At 33.3% G+C, this 19081-nt stretch overlaps 1 protein-coding gene across 2 annotated transcripts in view; it reads left to right on the forward strand.

Annotated features, from left to right (window-relative positions):
- LOC118187679 (cGMP-specific 3',5'-cyclic phosphodiesterase-like) overlaps nucleotides 1-19081 on the forward strand; it is an 883923-nt gene that overhangs the window by 228066 nt on the left and 636776 nt on the right. For both annotated transcript variants that reach the window (XM_085817555.1, XM_085817557.1), the window contains one exon: nucleotides 8566-8687. The gene's annotated coding sequence lies outside the window, so the exon portion shown is untranslated. The remainder of the gene's footprint in view (nucleotides 1-8565; nucleotides 8688-19081) is intronic.

The following is a 19081-nucleotide window of genomic DNA, read 5'->3' on the forward strand; positions in this document are numbered from 1 at the left end:
AACTTAAATTTAACTGGTTATTCATAATAAATATAAATTCTTACAAGGTAATTAATTAAAATCACGAAGAACAAATTTAATGCTAATGTTAAATTTTCGGAGCCTCTTCATTAAATTTTATTTGCTACTAACCAGAGGCTAGATTTAATATAGAAGACACTTTTGCGTTTCTTAATTGGTCTAGCACTGCATTTATTGTATATATGGATTCTGGATTAGCTCCAGGAATTAAGCTTTTCCTGTAATCAGTGAATAATATAATTTTGAATTTCCATCTCTTTTATAAAATGGTGCTGATTTAGCCGAATTTCATGGTAGTTTTATACCATTTGCATGTAATAATTAATAAATTTGAGTTTTTATTTTTTGTATATTTCTTTTGGGACTTGTATATGGTGTACAAGGTATAGGAAGTATGAAAATAATGACATTCTATAGTTCAATATTAGTATATCCTACATCATAGTGTAAATGAATGACCATATTAATTTAATAAATTTGTAATTGGTCATTTATGCAATAACTTTCATACTCAAAGCCAGTGCTAAAGTTTGATATCTCTTAAAAACTAGGACGTAATGATTTTCATAATTTTTTTTTTTTTCGAGATTCCGACTTAAAGCCTTAATTTTGTGATTCTGATTCAAATGATTTAAGTAAATGCATTACTTCGAATTAAAATTCCATATTCCATTTCCTTATTTATTTACTTTTTCATCTGTATATTCAATATTTTAATTGTAGAACAGTATTTAATTGTAGAACAATCAACTCTTCAAATAAAGAAATTTAAGTGTGGGAATTTGTTTATATCCAAAGTTGGCTTTTCATTATTTATCTACTGATATATGATAAAATAAAAGCTTAACATTAGAACTACAAACATTGCATACATACGTAATTTTAACACAACATTATTTTGACTAGTTCGTTGTTCTAGTGTTAATCCTTTTTTAATTAATATTATTCAGTTTAATTTCATTGAAATATTTAATGAATTCTTAAATGCATTGTGATTAAATGAAACCTGTCTTATTAAAGTTTGGGCGTAGACAGCTGTGGGTAGTTTGTAGACGGACCAAATTATAAGGAGACATTTTGTTTGTTCGTGCACCGAAAAGAGAGTCTTATCTACCCATTTCCTCAAACATACTGTAACCGGTGCTGCGTAATGGTTTTTCGTTGAGTAAATACGAATTAACTTCTCTTTCTACACTCCGAACGTTTGTTCCAAGAAAATATCTGCTGCATAGATGCCCTGACAAAAGGAAAGCTATTCCTCCCTTTGCTGTCGTTGTTGGAACAAAATGTCTCCTAAGCGATGGAAGAGCAAAGGTCTTTGTTTCCATTCTAATTTAATTTTAACTCTTGATCGTAATGTCATGTCAGGTTTAGCTGCTAGTTTTGTGGTATTTCTTGTGATCTCTTTATATGTACGTTAAATGCTTTTAACTAAATTTCTTATAGAAGCAATCCATTTGCTTCTATCGAAGTTCTCTGGAATCGATTTATTTTAAATAATTCGTTATTATTAGCCGAAATGGTGTTAGCCAAGATGGGCTATTAATTTCGGTTTGGCATTTTGCGTTGGTTCACTATAATGTCGATTCACTTTTCAAATTATTGCCACCAAATATTAGAGCTCCGCATTATGTTTAAAGAAATTAAATAATAAAGAATCTGCATAAATGTATGTATGTTTCTTGGGCTGCGAAAAAACAACGGTACCTAAAGACATCAAATTTTCAATAAGTTGTCCTCCACTAGAATAGAATATGAGGATCTGGAAACTCGAACTTGGAATTTGTTTTATTATCTATATTACATATTTCGCAAAACTTAATGAATTTTTCATTAAGAAACTCAACGATTTCAAAGCAAGCAATGGCAACACTCTACGGGAAAAAATTATCTCCAACACGCGAGACTTTCTATCGGAAATTCTATGCTCATTTTAAAATTATTTTAAGATATTACTCTTGAATTAAATTTTATGGTTTAAGTGCCAAGAACATGATATTTAATAAATAAAGGTAACATATGAAACGTTAAAAAAAAACCCTTTGGCGTAATATAAAAACTGAAAGCTGTCAGATTTTTTTTTTTATTCATTAATCCAAAAGGGCTTTGTTTTTGAAGGACTATTGTTTTCGTTTTGCGATTTTGCGTTGAATCACTATAAATGTCCGTGTCACTTTTCAAACTGTTGCCACCAAATGTTGGAGTCCTGCATTATATCTGAAGAAATTAAATAATGAAAAATCTGCATAAATGTATGTCTATTTCTCGCATTGTGATAAAACAACGTTACATAGAGCCATCGAATATTGAATGACGTAATCCTCCTACGAATATGGACATGCGTAAGACCAAATTTTAAATTTGGAATTTGTTTTATTATCGATTTCATATTTTGTAAAACTGTAACGAATTTTTGATTAGCAAACTCAAGGATTTCAAAGCGAGCAATGACAACACTTTACCTGAGGGGGGGGGGAATCTTTTTATCTCTAGCGCGCGGAACTGTGTATCGGAAATTCTAAAGATATGCTCATTTTAAAATTATTTTTCGACATTGCTGTTGAACTGAATTTTATGGTTTAAGTGCAAAGAACATGATATTTAATAAATAAAGTTAACACACAAAAAGTTTAAAAAACGCACCCTTTGGACGTCATTTAAAATCTGAAACCTTTCAGAATTTTTTTAAGTTATAATTTAATTATGTTGTGACTTTACTGAGTTGTGAAGCATAATCGTAAATAAAGCGACACTACGATTAAGAAGCATTGCAGAGGTTAAATTAGTGTCTGCTAACATCCATGCATTTTACGGTCTCAAACTTTTACACTTTTATGAGAAACACAATGAGCATACTCCTTAAAAACAATCACCATACTTGTGTAACACGCATTACTTTAGCAGCTGCATGATGTGCCATTAATATTTGTAATGTAAATGCAAGGCAATTTAAATCTGCTAGATACTTCATATATTTAATCTTTTTACTTAATTGTACGTAGTAAAAAGGAAGTACTGTAATCGCGAAAAATTTCAAGCATCATATTTCAACTGAAATATCCATTTTCACCGCTATCGAATGCCATTCAACGGTGTTTTTGCATGACATCTGTACTTAAGGACGGAATAGAGGACTCTTTTCCCCAAAACAAATTATAAAACGGATCTAAATTGAATTTTGAAGGAAATTTTTCCTGGCGTCTCTGCGTAGGAACGTTATCTCTCATAATTCAAAAACGAGTAGCCTTAGAACGTTGAAATTTTGCACATAGGACTACTATAATATGTAAATATGCACCTCGTATTTTGGTTGCAATCAGACGCACCAAAAGTTGTCCTTATCTTCCGGTTAAGGTTTTTATGCCTTTAATAAATCTACGTGCACTATTTGTAGAATTATCAACAGTTTAAAAGTTGTTTAAGTGCGGCTAAGCCTAGTTATTTTCGCGACGGCGGCCATGTTTGTTTACATTTGAAATTTAGCAGAATCGTGGATTTATTGCCAATTTGTTGTTACTTTGAAATATCAAATTTGTTTCGTTTTACCGAAATATTATACACCCAACTGCTGTACGTAACACAATTTGTAACGTTTTGCCGAAATTCAGTAAGATTAAGATACAATAACACGAAGAACAAGTATTAATTTTGAAATCAAACAACAAAAATCAGCGTTATATTTTCAAATCTTCACAGGAAAATTTGAAAATATTACGCTGATTTTTCTTGTTTGACTTAAATTAATTCAGTTTATTTGAATTAATTCAGTAATAGATTATAAATTATCAAAATACTAAAACAAAATTTTAACTTGTTTATATTTTCTTTTTACGATATTCCAATAATGTAAATCTGTGCGATGTTAACTAAAACTATTACGTATTTTAAAGAAGTAAAATGAGCCTGCCCTTCTCCCTCCAAAAGTCTTATTTTTCCTATTTTGTTATATTTTTATAAATGTATACTTTTAATAAGCAGTCGGTTCGACTTTAGGGATTGCACTTTTATTGGTTTTATATGTGCTTCTATAACGTGCAAGCTTCACTTAAATTTCTGGGCACTTTTCAGAATGTAAATAAATATATGCAAGGCATCTTAGTAGCAGAGTTATAAACTTGCAGAAGGGGTATGACGCACTTAGACGGCTCGGAATCGCATAACAATGGAGGATTGGTAGACGGAGCTACTTAATCATTAGATATGGACAGTAATGGACTGAGTTTGATGATTCGGTGCATTAGTCTGCTCGATTGCCAGACCTAATCATGCCTTGATTAATTCTGCCGAGGGCGAATGGAAACATTGGTGTATGACACCTTGTTAACAATTCCGAGGAACCGCACGCATTGTAGTAGCTGCTGGCGTAGTCCGAGTCATGGCTGACATTTTCCAGAATAGTTAGAATTCCATGCGCTAGAGATGTGACGTCTCCATTATAGCTGGTAAAGGACATTTCGACCACCTGATTTGACCTCTGTTGTTTTTGTAAACGCAGATTTGTTCTCTCATATTTTACGATATGTCCATTCGTGTCGTTTCCAACTCTACATTGCTATGAGATTCTGAATCGTCTGGGTGCACCGTCATCTATACTACAAGTTGAAAACCCTGGCATTGAAACATCCGGTATATATGACTCGAAATTTGAGCTATAATTGCAGTAGAAGCTGTTATGTGTCAGGTTTTATGAGTAATGTTCTGAGCTTCTATTTTCCACATTTAGTTTTTCAATGGCTTTTTAAATTAGAATTTGTTTCTTCAAAAGCACAATACATTCTGCTTCCAAGTCATCTCGTCCATTTTGAAAACTCTAAAATCCAGTATTTTGCTTTTCATTAAATTTAAACTTTCTGTAGAGCATAGCTTACTTAATATTTTAATATGAAACAAAAGTAGCTCGTAACACATATGCGTAATTTTCAGACTTAAGAGGAAAGTATATCGATTTCTATCATATATTGCATTGGCGTTCTTTAACTTCATGTATCGGGCCGGTGCATAAGTTCGTGCCGTTCTGTTGGTTTGAAGTTTTTTCCATGACGGGATTCCATTTGTATAAAATCCACTACAAAACAATACAATAGAACACACTATCACAAGACATTGAAACGCTAGGTCATAAATCAATAGTGACTCACTGATTCACTCAATGATGTAATCTTCACCTTCGTCCACGATTGCCTACCAGCGTTCAGGTAGGACTTCAGTGCCTCTCCTGTAAAGGTGTTGTGATTTCGAGTTGAAGAAATCTGTTAACCAGTTGCTAAGAGAAGCTTCATCAGGAAGCCCTTGTCCCTGAATGTTGTTGGAGAGAAACCGGAAAAGATGGTAATCAGAAGGACGATAAATGAGTCGAAAGTGTCCGCTTTTCTCTACTTGTCACTCCATACCGATTAGCCTTGAAAAGCCGAAACGAGTTGTTAAAAACTTACAAGCTCTTGTTCGAAACAATCAAACTCCAAACAGAAGAGAAACAATTGAATACTGAAAAGGCTCCAAAATACTGTGCTGCCACCCCAATGAAGAACGACACGGACTTATGTACCTAACCAATATTTGGATTTTTTAATCTAAAGTTTGTTTAGTTTTATATAACTGCAATTACAGAAATCTATAGGTTTTGATATACCATATTTTTCGGTGTATAAGGCGCACGCAATTCTTCACGAATAAACCTAAAAGGTACATGTGCAAGGCTGTTGTCTTTTGAGGTCACTTATTCGAAGATTTGGCCTAGCCTTTTGAACAATGGTATACCGAATTGACGAGAGATAAGGGGGACAATATGTGTGGGTTAAATGCTTGAGGGAGTGAATATTCCTTAAACAGTGTGGATTGTATTCAATGCAAGTATCCAAAAGAGTTCTATTGTAGAGTTTTGAGAAAAAAAGGCGATGATTTGGAGTAAATTTGCATTGCCAACCCAAAAGAATTCGCGGAATTAGGCTTCAGATGTTTTCTCCTTCTGTAGTCATTTGAAGCTGTGATTTTGAATGAACAGGTTTGAGTTGAAGTACGGTTAATCTAGTGTTCCTTTTAGTAGTAAATGTGGCTCCTGCCAAACGAAACAACGCAGTGCTGCTTTCAAATGCAGTCATTTCATTTGCGAAAGAAAATGGAAATTGTGCTGCAGCAAGGATGTCTGGTGTGGGTAAAATATGGAATCAATGATGATAATTTATTTATGGATCAGATTAACAGTGGTGATGAAGATGAAACAGAATACTATGATGTGCGTGAAGATGACGAACATGACAAACGCTTCATGTTATCCGATAATGGAAATTTTTGAAGTTCAAAAGTATGTTTTTTCTCTTAAATAAACAGCATAAGTACAAATGCAACTCTTGTATGCTGACTTTTTCCATATTTTTAAGCTATCATTTTCATATGCGGCGTATAAAGCGCACATGTAAATTTCGATCATAATTTTAGTGTTAAACGCATTATACGTCTAAATATATAAGGTAAGTTTTAAATAAATAATTAAGTACATTATCAATATTTGAAAAAAAAAATAAGAATTTTGTGAACGTGAAAAATTAAAAAGCCAAATTTCAGACGCGATGACGAAGTGTATGAAGAAACACGTATTTTACAGGTTTTTTATTTAAAATTATTACACATATTTATTTAAAATTATTGCCCGAGACAGCACTATTTTCGTTTCAAGGAAAACTCAGATAACAAGAATTAAACGTACAAATTTATTAATCTAAAATTTTCCGGAGAGAAATTTAAAGCTTTGGTTGCTGTAGAAAGCTGTAAAAGTATGATCAGTGATTATAGTCAACAATATGAATGTAGCCCTGTAAAAAGTTTTTAAAAAAATTATTAACACAACCTAATGTAAAACGAAAGAAAAAAATCTGATGTGTACACCACACGACTTCTTTGTACGGAATATTAAATTTTTTCTTGCATTTCATTTAAACTTATTGGATTGAAATAAATCTACTTCACCGACAGCGCATAAACCACAATATAATAAATGCATTCTTTAAAATTCACTCTATTTGTTTACCATAGCGACACTCTGGCGCTAGGTTCACTTAACAGTATTATATTTCGTTCATATTATAACTCAGAATGGACAACATTTATATCATTTAAAGAATTATCTAATCGTTGCCACATGTTCTATTCAAGTACTATAATAAAGCTAGAACGATGTATAAAAGAAATAAAGCAAACAAAACAAAAAGAAACAGTTTTTTACAGACGATTGAGTACTTCTCATTCAATTAATTCAGTTCTCCCTTCGCGACGAGGCAAAAATACATAAAAACTCAAAATATCTGTATTAAAAATTACGACGTAACAAACACTTATTTTATTATCCAGAAAGGATTAAGCATGATTTAATTCCCAATAATAAATGAACGCGTTATCTTTGTTGCTGCGAAGCTAAGTTTCTCTAGCTTGACAACAAATCCACTATTCTGCTGTTTCAAATGTAAACAAGCAATGGCCGCCATCAAAAACATTATTAGGTTTAGCGGTACTTAAATAACTTTAAAATTGTTGATAATTCTAAAAATATTGCATCCAGATTTATTAAAGGCATAAAAACCTGAACCGGAAGATAAGAGCAACATAATTCAATCATTTGTAAAGCAAAATTTGTACAATTTACAAACACATAAGAGTAAAGAAACTGAGATCACTGAGCCGGGTAACAGAGTGGATATATATATAAATATATTTATATACGTTTTGTGCGGCCGATTGCAACCAAACTACGAGCTGCACATCTACATGTATTAGCAGTCCTATATACAAAATTTCAAAGTTCTGAGGCTACTCGTTTTTGAGTTATGCGAGATACATACGTTCGTACAGACGCCACGAAAAATTCTCTTCAGAATTCATTTTAAAGCAGTTTTATAATTTTTTGGAGGAAAAGACTCTTTTATTCTGTTCTTACGTACAGATATCACGCAAAAAACATCGTTGAATTTCATTCGATAGCGGTCAGAATGGATATTTTCGTTGAAATATGCTGCCGGAAACTTTTCGCGATTACAATACTTCCTTTTTACTTCGTACAGGGAAGTAGAAAGTTAAACAGAAACTAAAGCCGCTACTAGACTTCCTGGAATATACTCTGCCGCTCATTGTTACGCTGGTAGTGAGTCTTCCCGAGCTTCTTTGTGGAGATAGATGGAGGCATTGCTTCCAGGCATGACAGGGAAAAACATTGAAATACGTAATAAACCCAGTCTAAATGTTAGCTGTATTAGAACGAAATTATTTTCCCGATTTTAATTTCATACTGCTTAGAAGTGGGAAAAAATAAATTATCCTTTCACACGGTTTATTATGATCGTAAATAATTGAAATGGCCTTTTTTAAAAAAATCCCGCCTTTTGATTTCTTTCGGAAAAGTAACACTTACTTAAGAATGTGAAGTCATACTGTTTTTATTTTACAATTGTGTATTTTTGAATTGAGGATTTATTAATTTCTTTGCTATATCGAAATATAATTACTTTTATAAATATTTATTTTTATATAATTAACTTTAGATCTTTTCCTTTATAGGTTAGCACCCACAAAAAAATAAACGTTCCCTAGAAAGATATACTCACCAATTTGATGCCTTGAGCAAGAAAACTTTCTTCAGTCATCTTCTTCTTTTGACTGTGCTAAAATTTTTCCTAAAAGTAAGAAATATATCTCATATACCAGAAAATTTCATTATTTGTCAAATTATTTTGTAAATTTATAATGTCAAAAATGAGTTTAAGTAAATAGAATCGTATAAAGATTTAATGAAAATACGTATAATTTATTTGAATACAGCTCATAACTAAGAGAACCTGTTGCTCATGCTAGAAAATTCTTTTTTTTTAAATTAAGTGGTATTTTTGCAATGTATGAATGAACAATTAAACGATTTTTTTTTCAAAGGCATATCTACCATGCGAAAAAATTAAGAAGATTAAGTGTATTTATTAGCCGAAACGGGCGGCAGAAGGGCTATTAGTCTCAAAACGGCATTTTGTGGCTTTTCACGACAAACCGCGAATCACTTTTTAAATTGTTGCCATCAAATATTATCGTCTTGTATTATATTTAAAGGAATTAAGTAATTAAGAAGCTCAATGTATATATGTTTCTCGCATTCTGAAACAACCACGGTGAAATGAAATTTTGAATAATGTAATCCTCCACCCGAACATAGGAAGTCCGAATTTTGTATTTCGAATTTGTTTGATTATCTATTTCATATTATGTGAAACTTTAACAAATTTTTGATTAACAAACTCAAAGATTTTAAAGTGAGCAATTGCAACGCTACACAGAAAAAAAGAATACCTCCAGTGCGCGAGATTGCCTATCGGAAATTCTTAAGGTATCCTGTTTTGAAATATTTTGTGGTATTGCTGTTGAATTGAATTTTATGCCGTTTAAGAGCGAAAAACATGTTTAATAAATAAAGGTAACACACAAAATGTAAAACAAAAACGGCCCTTTAGGCGTAATGTAAAATTTGAAAGGTTTCAGATTTTTTTAGTCCAAAGGGATTTGAATCCCGAAGGACTATTAGTTTCGTTTTGGCATTTTGCGTCGGACTCATAAATGTCGGTTCACTTTTCAAACTGTTGCCACAAAATGTTAGAGTCCTGCATTATATTTGAAGAAATTAAATAATGAAAAATCTGCATAAATGTATGTATATTTCTCGTATTGTGATAAAACAACGGTACATAGAGTCATCGAATTTTGAATAACGTAATCCTCCAACGAATTTGAGCATGTGGAAGACCAAATTTGAAATTTGAAATTTGTTTATGATCGATTTCCTATTTTTTAAAACTTTGACGAATTTTTGATTAACAAACTCAAGGATTTCAAAGCGAGCAATGGCAACGTTGTGCAGAAAAAACATTTTTATCTCCAGCGCTTGAGTCTCTGTATCGGAAATTCTAAAGATATGCTCGTTTTAAAACTATTTTGCGATATTGCTGTTGCACTGGATCTTATGGTTTAAGTGCGAGGAACATGATATTTAATAAAGAAAGGTAACACACAAAATGTTAAAAAACGCCCCTTTGGACGTAATTTAAAATCTGAAACATTTCAGATTTTTTTTTTTTTTTTTAATTTTAAGCGACAATTTCTTTACTTAATGTGATCATGTATTTTTCTAAACCACTATTAACGTAAAACAAATGTTCCTATTTGACTTTTATACTCGAAAAATGATGTCCCTAAGATGTAACTTGATGTCTTTAAGCGTATCCGATAGGGCTAAAGCAAAGATCTTCCAATAATAAATGATAGCGAAGAGACATTATATCGCTCGAAAGAACTAGAACTACTTACGTAAAGACTATTGAAGTAAAGAAGCACTCTAAAATATTTCTTACCCTTCGTTGTCTAGATACGAAAAAACAAATGTAACGTTTTTGAATTGACGTTGAAATTTGTATGCGAGATTGCTGCTATAATATGTAGTTGTGCACGTCCCTTTTTGTTTGCAATCGGCCTCAACAAAAGTATATAAACATAAATATATATATGTCCACTATGTTACTCGGTTCCGTGAGGTCAGTCTTTTTATTCTTATATGTTGGTAAATTGCGCATTTTTTGCTTTAAAGGTGATTGAATTCTGTTGTTCGTATCTTTGGTTAAGGTTTTTATGCCTTTAGTTATTCTGCATGCGATAGTCGTAGAATTATCAACAATTTAAAAGCTGTTTAAGTGCGGCTAAGCCTAATTACTTCCTTGTACGAAGTAAAGAAAGTACTGTAATCACTAAAAATTCCGGATACTATGTTTCAACTAAAATATCCATTGGGATCTCTATCGAATGCAATTTAGCAATGTTTCTGCGTGACATCTGTACGTACGACATAAAGAAGGACTAAGAATTATTCCCCTTACATTTTATAATAAGTCAGTTACAAGTTTTAAATAGTATTTAAAAAATAATCCTTACTTTATTCCCTTTCAGAAATATTCAGAGAAAGTTAAGTATTATTTAAAGTATTTTGCTATTTAATTAAAAGGTGCTCTAATTTTAAATGAACCGAATAGATCATTAATTATAAATTGACTTGTATTTTTTGATTTAAAAGATGCCTTAGAAGACAAAAAATCATGTCATATTTAAGAAAGTATTTTAGGAAGAAGCTCTATAAATAGAAAAGAAATAATGCATAATTTTAATATTAATAATACAATAAATTTTGATCTTAATTTTTGTACCTTAACCGGATAAAATCGAATTACCTTAACATTTTTTCTAATGTAATTAACGAAAACTTGTGAAAATATTTCATTCAAATTAAACCATTCCGAGAAAAATGTTCTGTGAAAATTATAGCATTTAATTCCATTCAGAATGAAATGTTATTTAAAAATGTGTGGTTTTCATATACTTAGGACTCTGAAGTGTTGTAGAAAAAGAAAATATATACATTTATATGTATATTTACGACGTAATTACAAAATATCTACGTCCGATCGCGTCAAAACCTATTGAACTTAATGGTAAATGACCCAATGTTTTGGTCAACTAAGTAGGGATCGCCAGTGCTTCAGAGCAGGGTACGAGAGAAACTTGTTAGTGCAACTCCATCTTACTTCCTACCTCCATGGTTCCTGCTGATAAATAATAGGCGTACTGCAGTATTTGTATTTAGCTCATTACATACACAGGTTCAAAGGGCCAATCTTCGCGTTAATAATCTCTGTAAAGTATTTAAGTTTAATTATTATTTATTGAAGTTAATTGTTAAGTGAATATTTCTTATTTTTTACGTTTTAGATGAAAAGTATTGGTCAGCGGCTATGTGAAATAAAGGGTCAAGTTAACCCTTCTTAACCTGTTTGTCTGTCCGGCGTACACACCAACATAGCTTGAGTAAGCTCCCTGTTCCCACTCAGGATTCCAGTAATGTTCCCCATATCAGAAACAGTAGTCCTGACAAGATGTTCCTAAAACATTTATGGAGTTATTGACAGTGGCTGTTACATTTTTCAAGCGTTTCATTTTGAAAACGTTTTAGTAAAATTCAATATAACTGTTCTAAAGTGGTTTATTAGGTAAGAAATTGAATCCATTTCCATGATGCTATTTAAAAGTTACTTTTTTCCTTATGTTTGATACGTCAAAGCATAGACATGTTAAACAATTGCACATCTGTTGTTTAGGCCTACTAACTATATTTATCACCATAACGAGAGAATTGTACTCCGGAGTTAACGATTTCTTTTACGTATCTGTAAAATGATATTTTGGGGGGTACATTCACCATTTAGCTATAATTCTGTACATCGCTACGCGGTGCAAACACTTAACCGCTGTAGATTACTGCAAGGCTACTATGGACAGGAAAAATTCTTTTAGTTAGTGGTCTTCATGTTTTAGATTAGAAATGTCTTGTTACAGCTAGTTGATGGATTAAAATGTGTATGTCGATTTTTTTTCCTCAGACATTAGAAGCATAACCCTTTTTCGAACGACTGTTTTTTCGTTTTTAAATACGGTACAGAAGTTGTTGTAAACATCTAGTTGCCTAAAGTATTTTCATATAATTAGATTCTTAAACATAATAATCAGGAGAGAAGTCACCTTCAACTTTCCATCATAGACGTATCGTCCTCAGGGTCGATGGACTGCAGTTTGACAGCTTAAATCAATTATCTCATACTGGTCACACGCGATCTGAATATGTTGTTAGATAGTTAACAGTCAAGGGGATTTTGTCTCATCTTATGTACAGTGTTATGCATTCTGCTTCAAACGATATGGTATTTAATTGTTGATAGTGTTTGCACGCTGATACGACGAACTGCGCGATAAATCCATCCACCTCTGGTGAAGACGAATTTGAAAGCATCAGTTCGTTACAGTGAAGCCTCTTTATTTTATTAATTATTAGAATAATTTTTTAACTGGGTTGCCCCTTTGCGCACTCGTGGTCATGTATATCATAATAAAAACGATAAATAATTGTATCTGCACATATATTGCCAAAGTATTCGATAATGCCGCCCAGACGGAAAAGTGGCCTGCTGTTAGGAAGGTCCAGGTTCGAGTCTCAGAAAAGGTATGGATGTAATTTGTTCGTCCCTTCATAAAAGGTTACGCTGGCCCACCTGTTAGGTGCCTCCATAATAAAAGAGACCAAAAAATGCCTATAAACGCCTATAGCCCGCCATTGGGGGAAAATAAAGTATTCGATCATTTTCAGAGCCACAATGATTGTAAACAACTGGTACATTAAAAAACTGCAAAACAGAACTTGTAGAAAATTATGGATATTTTGTAACATCATTCAAAAAAGAACCTTTATAAAGATGCGAACTTAATGTTGACAATGCGGGATTATTTTTTTAACAAGGATATTCAAGCTGAAAACAAAATGAGGAAATTCTCTAACTTTTTCAGGATTTGAAAATATTTTCCCTGTCTTTGCTTTTTTGCTACCCACGCTAACAATTCCAGTAAACAGGAATTTAATATTCTTCCAAAAATATATCGTCGATATTTCTTCTGGACATGTTATGTTGCGAAAGTTTCCAATGACATATTATCTTTTTCATTTCCACGAGCATCCGTCGAATGAACCAAACAAAAAGTTTTATATTGCGTTTATGGATTTCACACAGAACAAGGGAAAAACAAATAAAATCTGCGAAAACTGTTTATCTTCGGAAAGTATTCAATTCTTTACATCAACATGATGTACATGATGCAGAGTTAAATTTTGGACTTTAATTTATATAATAACTGCTTTAATTACAAATGTGAAAAACAGTGTAAAAAACAGTAAATAGAATTTTTGTTAATCTATTTTTACGGCTGGTAGCTCGGGCCGAGATTCGAGTCCCGGTGAACGGGCTGGCTGCAAGGGCGTTTTCGTGTTTTTCTCCATGGGTAACGTGAATACGAGCCAGTTTCCCTTTGACAGACCTTCACGGGGCATCTCTTCCTTTCCGTGTAGTGCCTAAGGCCAGAACATTTACAGAAATAAAAAAATCTATTTTTATTTCTGTAAATAAAAGGAGTATATAATTTTGGTTGCGTGTGCGTAATATCTTGATGATTGTGCGATATCTGCAATAGACTGTAGATGGTGGCATTGCAATAGACTGGAGCCTTGGCGAAAGCTTTTCTGCGTAGATACAAAGGTGACATTTACAGGTGACAGGTGACGGAGGACGAGGGCGCCTGATATTTAACATAGGTAAACAGGCATATGCCCCGCGTCCTCCACTATCTAGTGGCAACAACTCCCTGGAGCCCCATGAGGCTGCCTCGGGAGTTTATTTGTATCTTAATGAGAAAGTTACATGTCCATACAAGGGCGGTTGACATAGTCTACAGTACGAGTGATGTGTATGACATTTGAAAGTTTTAGGATTACAGTGGTTACAGGGAATTTAAGGGGAAAAAGGGGGACATAACAATATAAGACGTAATACATATAACAGCATTGAATAACCTGAAACACATAACACTTATAACATTTAGGACATACAGTACACATAAAAACATTTACAATACACATAAGATATTCACAGACTACTAACTCACAGACTACTAAATAATGCATTCACATGGTGCATACCAGATATAAAGCACGCATGTAACATTGCATATGTTATACTAATTGAAACACATGATGCAGGACAGTTATAAGACAGATAATAACATAAGTTGTAAATAATTATTAGCAATGAACTCTTGCTGTTACATATGAAACAGATGGTAGTATATGAGTAATAATGCTTATGGTGAGACAACTTATAGTGCACGAACCTAGGCTAACACATGATAGGAGTACATGATGCAGAGCAAATATGTTAATAGTATATACACATGATGCAGACCAAATATAGAGCTAATTAAAAGACATGATTTAGGGCAACTATAATACTGATAAAAACACATGACTTTGGGCAGATATGATGCTATTTAAAAGCACATCATGCAGGACAGAGATGATACTAATGAAAAACCCATGATGAAGAACAGATAAATAGCTTATTGGCACACATGATACAGGGCATATATTATACTAATAGAAACGCACGATGAAAAGTAGATATAATACAAATGGGAGCATATGATTTAAATAAATATTAAGGTAAACAGTTGGTGCTAGAACATATGATAGTATGTGTGTAGTAATATTTTAATGACACAACTCATAGTGCACGAGCCTAGGCGAACATATGATAGAAACACTTTATGCAGAGCGGGTAAGATGCTGATATATACACATAATGAGGAGCAAATATAGAGTTAATTAATAAACGTGACATAGGGCAGGTATGATACTAATAAAGATACATGAAAATACATTATGCAGTGCAGTTTAAGTTCTAATGAACACGCATGATGCAGATCAGATATGAAAAAAAATAGCCACATGCCTGAACAGACTTGGCCGAAGACAAGAAATAATTTATTGCTGAACAGCTAATCCTTGATACACATATTATTATTCATATACGTATCATCAGGGGCGCAATATACACCATACAATATTTGAAAGCCTATATCTTAAGACAACGGATGACACACAGAAATTAGCCGCTTTATGTTAGCATACAAGTTAATGCAGAGAAATCAGTACACATTCAAAAGAAGCGCGGCAGATTCAAAATGTATCTCGATCTGCGATTAGATAAGAGGTGTCTGCATTGCAGGATTACGAAAGAAAGCATGATGCGGATTAATTTTGAAATGACAAACTTTAGATTCATATATTGTAAACACTTACTATTTTTACGACAAAAAAGAAAATTAGAATGAAAAATAATCAGACTATTGACAAATTAACTATTGGACTGTTGACTTATTTTTGTTTTCATATTCGTAACTTGCACAAATTGAGAAATTTTTTAAAACGTTTTAATTACACCTTAGCAAATTTGTATGTACTCGACAATAGGATTAGTATACTTCTTCCTTATTCTAAAAAATTGACATCACTGGAAGACCGTCGCAGTGGTAAGTTTGCAGATATTTATTACACATGTAAGGTATTTATGTTAATTAAGAAGTTATTTTATGTTATGAATCTATACTGTCACTTCTTTCTTTCCATTTTTCTGTAAGAATGCAAATTAGCTAGTTTGTATTTAAGTGACCATTTGAGATTGTTTTAGTCAGAGCGTGTTCTGCCTGCTGAAGACCACGTTATTAGCTGTTATTTTTCGATAAGCATTTCTGTCTACGGCGTAGCTTTATTTTCACCGATAATGCTGTCACGGTGTAGGTTAAGGCTGCGTTCAGACGGCGACGTAAATGTCACAGAGGCATACGAACTTTATGCCAAGAGCCGTTAACTAGATTTGTGACGTAGCGAAGACTGGTTCTTAAGAACGCATCTCAAGAGGCAAATTGAGCCCTTAAATATCTCTACGTAGCCTTTGGCTAACAAAATCTTAGATGTAGTTTTAATTTAAAATTCTACGTTTGAGTTCACTCCTTAAGTGCTAGCTGATTTGTAAGCACCGGGAGTGTCTTCCGTTCAGTTTATTGAGTTCTTAACAAAAAGGTCTTTTAGACCTTTAGCATGTCTCTGTTATACTTTCCAAGACTTAGCGATAACTCGCTGAGAGTTTTAGTTTGTCTTGACTTAGTGTATATGTTACCGAAACAAGTGAGTCTCTAAACTGTAGCGCCCGAACTGAAAGCTGATGGACGGTAGTTGACCACCAACAAGATTTGGCGATTGGGTCCGCTAGGGCCTAGCACCCTTTAAAAGAGGCAGTATATAAATTATTTTTCCCTCATTTCTGCATGCTTTCGTCATGTAACTGAAAGCGCGTTCCGTGTATATTCAGGAAATCCGGAATTCGTAATCCGGTGATGGCAGCGCGAATTTTTTTCGATTTTCTATCTTCGAAAACATTCTAAAGACCCTACACAGATAAAGTTAACTAATATTTAAAAACCGTATTTGTTTGCATCCGGGTTACGGGATATCGACTATGAGGAAATCACATTTTTCTCTATACAGTATTTATCTTTTTTAAAATTCGTAATTTTGGGTTAACTGTTTTAACTTTGTACTGCCCTGTTGAATGGCATACCGAAGCATGTTAAAATTAAATCAAGGATTTCAGTTGGTATGAAATTATGATTCAGCTAAGTAAATATAAACTAAGACATTAATCGTTTCGTCAGAGTTGAAAAGAAATTCGAGAAGCAGTCGAATGTTATCAGAAACAGATAAAGAGATTTAATAGTCAACAGTCAACATTAACGAATTTTTTAAGAAACTACTCTAAGTCGTAATGAATCATCTAAATGTGTATCAATTACTTACCCGTAATTTTTAATCAAAGGCATCGTTTATATGTGTTTGCGCTTTGCTTTTTTTCATGTTAAGAAATCGAGACGAAAGGTACATGCTAATTTTATAAAATATATGTATGTAGTGCATATATATACGTATACAAATAACTGATAAATGTCATGTAAGTTAGTTTATACAGTCTTAATCCCATTTTTAACCCATAGCACTTGTCTATATCAAAAACAATTTGTATTATAGTATTTACTTACTGGCTCTTTATAATTTCAGTTTATATATGATTGCATGAAAGATTAAAGGTTTTTTTTTATTATCGCAAATGTTTCAGAAATGTTTCCTCCGAAAGCGGGCGTTAGAGGCTACAACTAAGGCCGGAAGTGGTGGTCACTATGCTTTAGAGGCACTTAACAGCTGAGCAACCGTTTGTCTCCTGCGAGGTGGCAGACAATTTACATCCATGCCTTCTCCGGGAAGCGAACCCAGGCCTTTTGGTACGGCAGTCAGAGTCTCTAACCGCTTTCTTATCTGGACGGCATGTTTCAGATATATCTCACGTCAAAATAAAGCAGAAAGTTCTATACGATAAAAATGTATATGGAACTTGAAAGACAGAATAAAGATACTCGTTAAGTATTAGATAAGAAAGAATGACCAAAGCCGCAAATATATGTCTCGAATTAAATCACATGTTTTCCTTTTCTACCCTTTCGAGGGAATAATCTCATAAATATTCTTTACCTTTCTTTGGGTTTACCTTACATTACGCCACCGTCTATAAAATAACGCAAGAAAGACAATCTCGATTGATCTTCTTTCTCCTTTTATTATCCAGCAGCCGATTTGATTTCCGGGACATTATGGAACTGTAATCAAAGGGAACTTTTCTCGAGTTATCTTAAGTGATCTTGTTTTCATCTTGTTTCCACTGCTCCTTAACCTTTGATTAGTCGCAGTTAAATCGACAGACATGTTCGTTTGTATTACATCTCTGATATAATGTAATAAACTAGGTATATAGTATTTAAATTAATACTGCTAAATGAATACAAGCCACGCGAAATTTATAATACCGATTAAATTGGACTGTGGTACGGAAGATTATCAAAAAGCACTTTAACACTGAAACAGAAGCTGGGTTAAGAATGAGTGACTGTTTTATTAACGTGTAATATGAATCCTACAATTGAGAAGACAGTGTTGGTTATTGTCAAAAACAGAAACCCTCAATGTTTGAAAGAGATCAAGATTTACCTCTAACTAAAACCAGAAACTTATTGCCATCGAGGAAGAACAATATCTTATAGATGGCAATTAGAAATTTTACTTATTTTCTCTGAAATGGGACAGCAACTGAAAAAATATAAGAAATCATTTTACTAATGAGATTGTAGAGTCATTAGGTTATTTCGAAGCAGGAGAGATGAAAAATGAGCAATGACCTCGCCGAGACTCGAACCACGGGCCTCTCGAATGCGCGCCGAGCGTGCTGACCATTACAGCACGAAGCCATGCTAAGAAGGCGGGAGAAATACCTTATATAAACCCCCTTTTAAAGGGCAACTGAGGATTAGGGGACCCATTCATCAATGATTCATCATCCACCACCTTTTTTAGTTCAGGAGCCACTGTAGACACATTAGGTTATTTGGAAGCAGGAGTCGTGAAGAATGGGCAATGCCCTCGCCTGGACTCCAACCACAGCCCTCTTAAATACGCGCCGAGCGTACTGACCATTACACCACGAAGGCATGCTAAAACGGGAGAAATACC

Source organism: Stegodyphus dumicola, chromosome 5 (assembly GCF_044657685.1).
Source record: "Stegodyphus dumicola isolate Sdum_Otavi_A_Nest chromosome 5, ASM4465768v1".
Classification (NCBI taxonomy): domain Eukaryota; kingdom Metazoa; phylum Arthropoda; class Arachnida; order Araneae; family Eresidae; genus Stegodyphus; species Stegodyphus dumicola.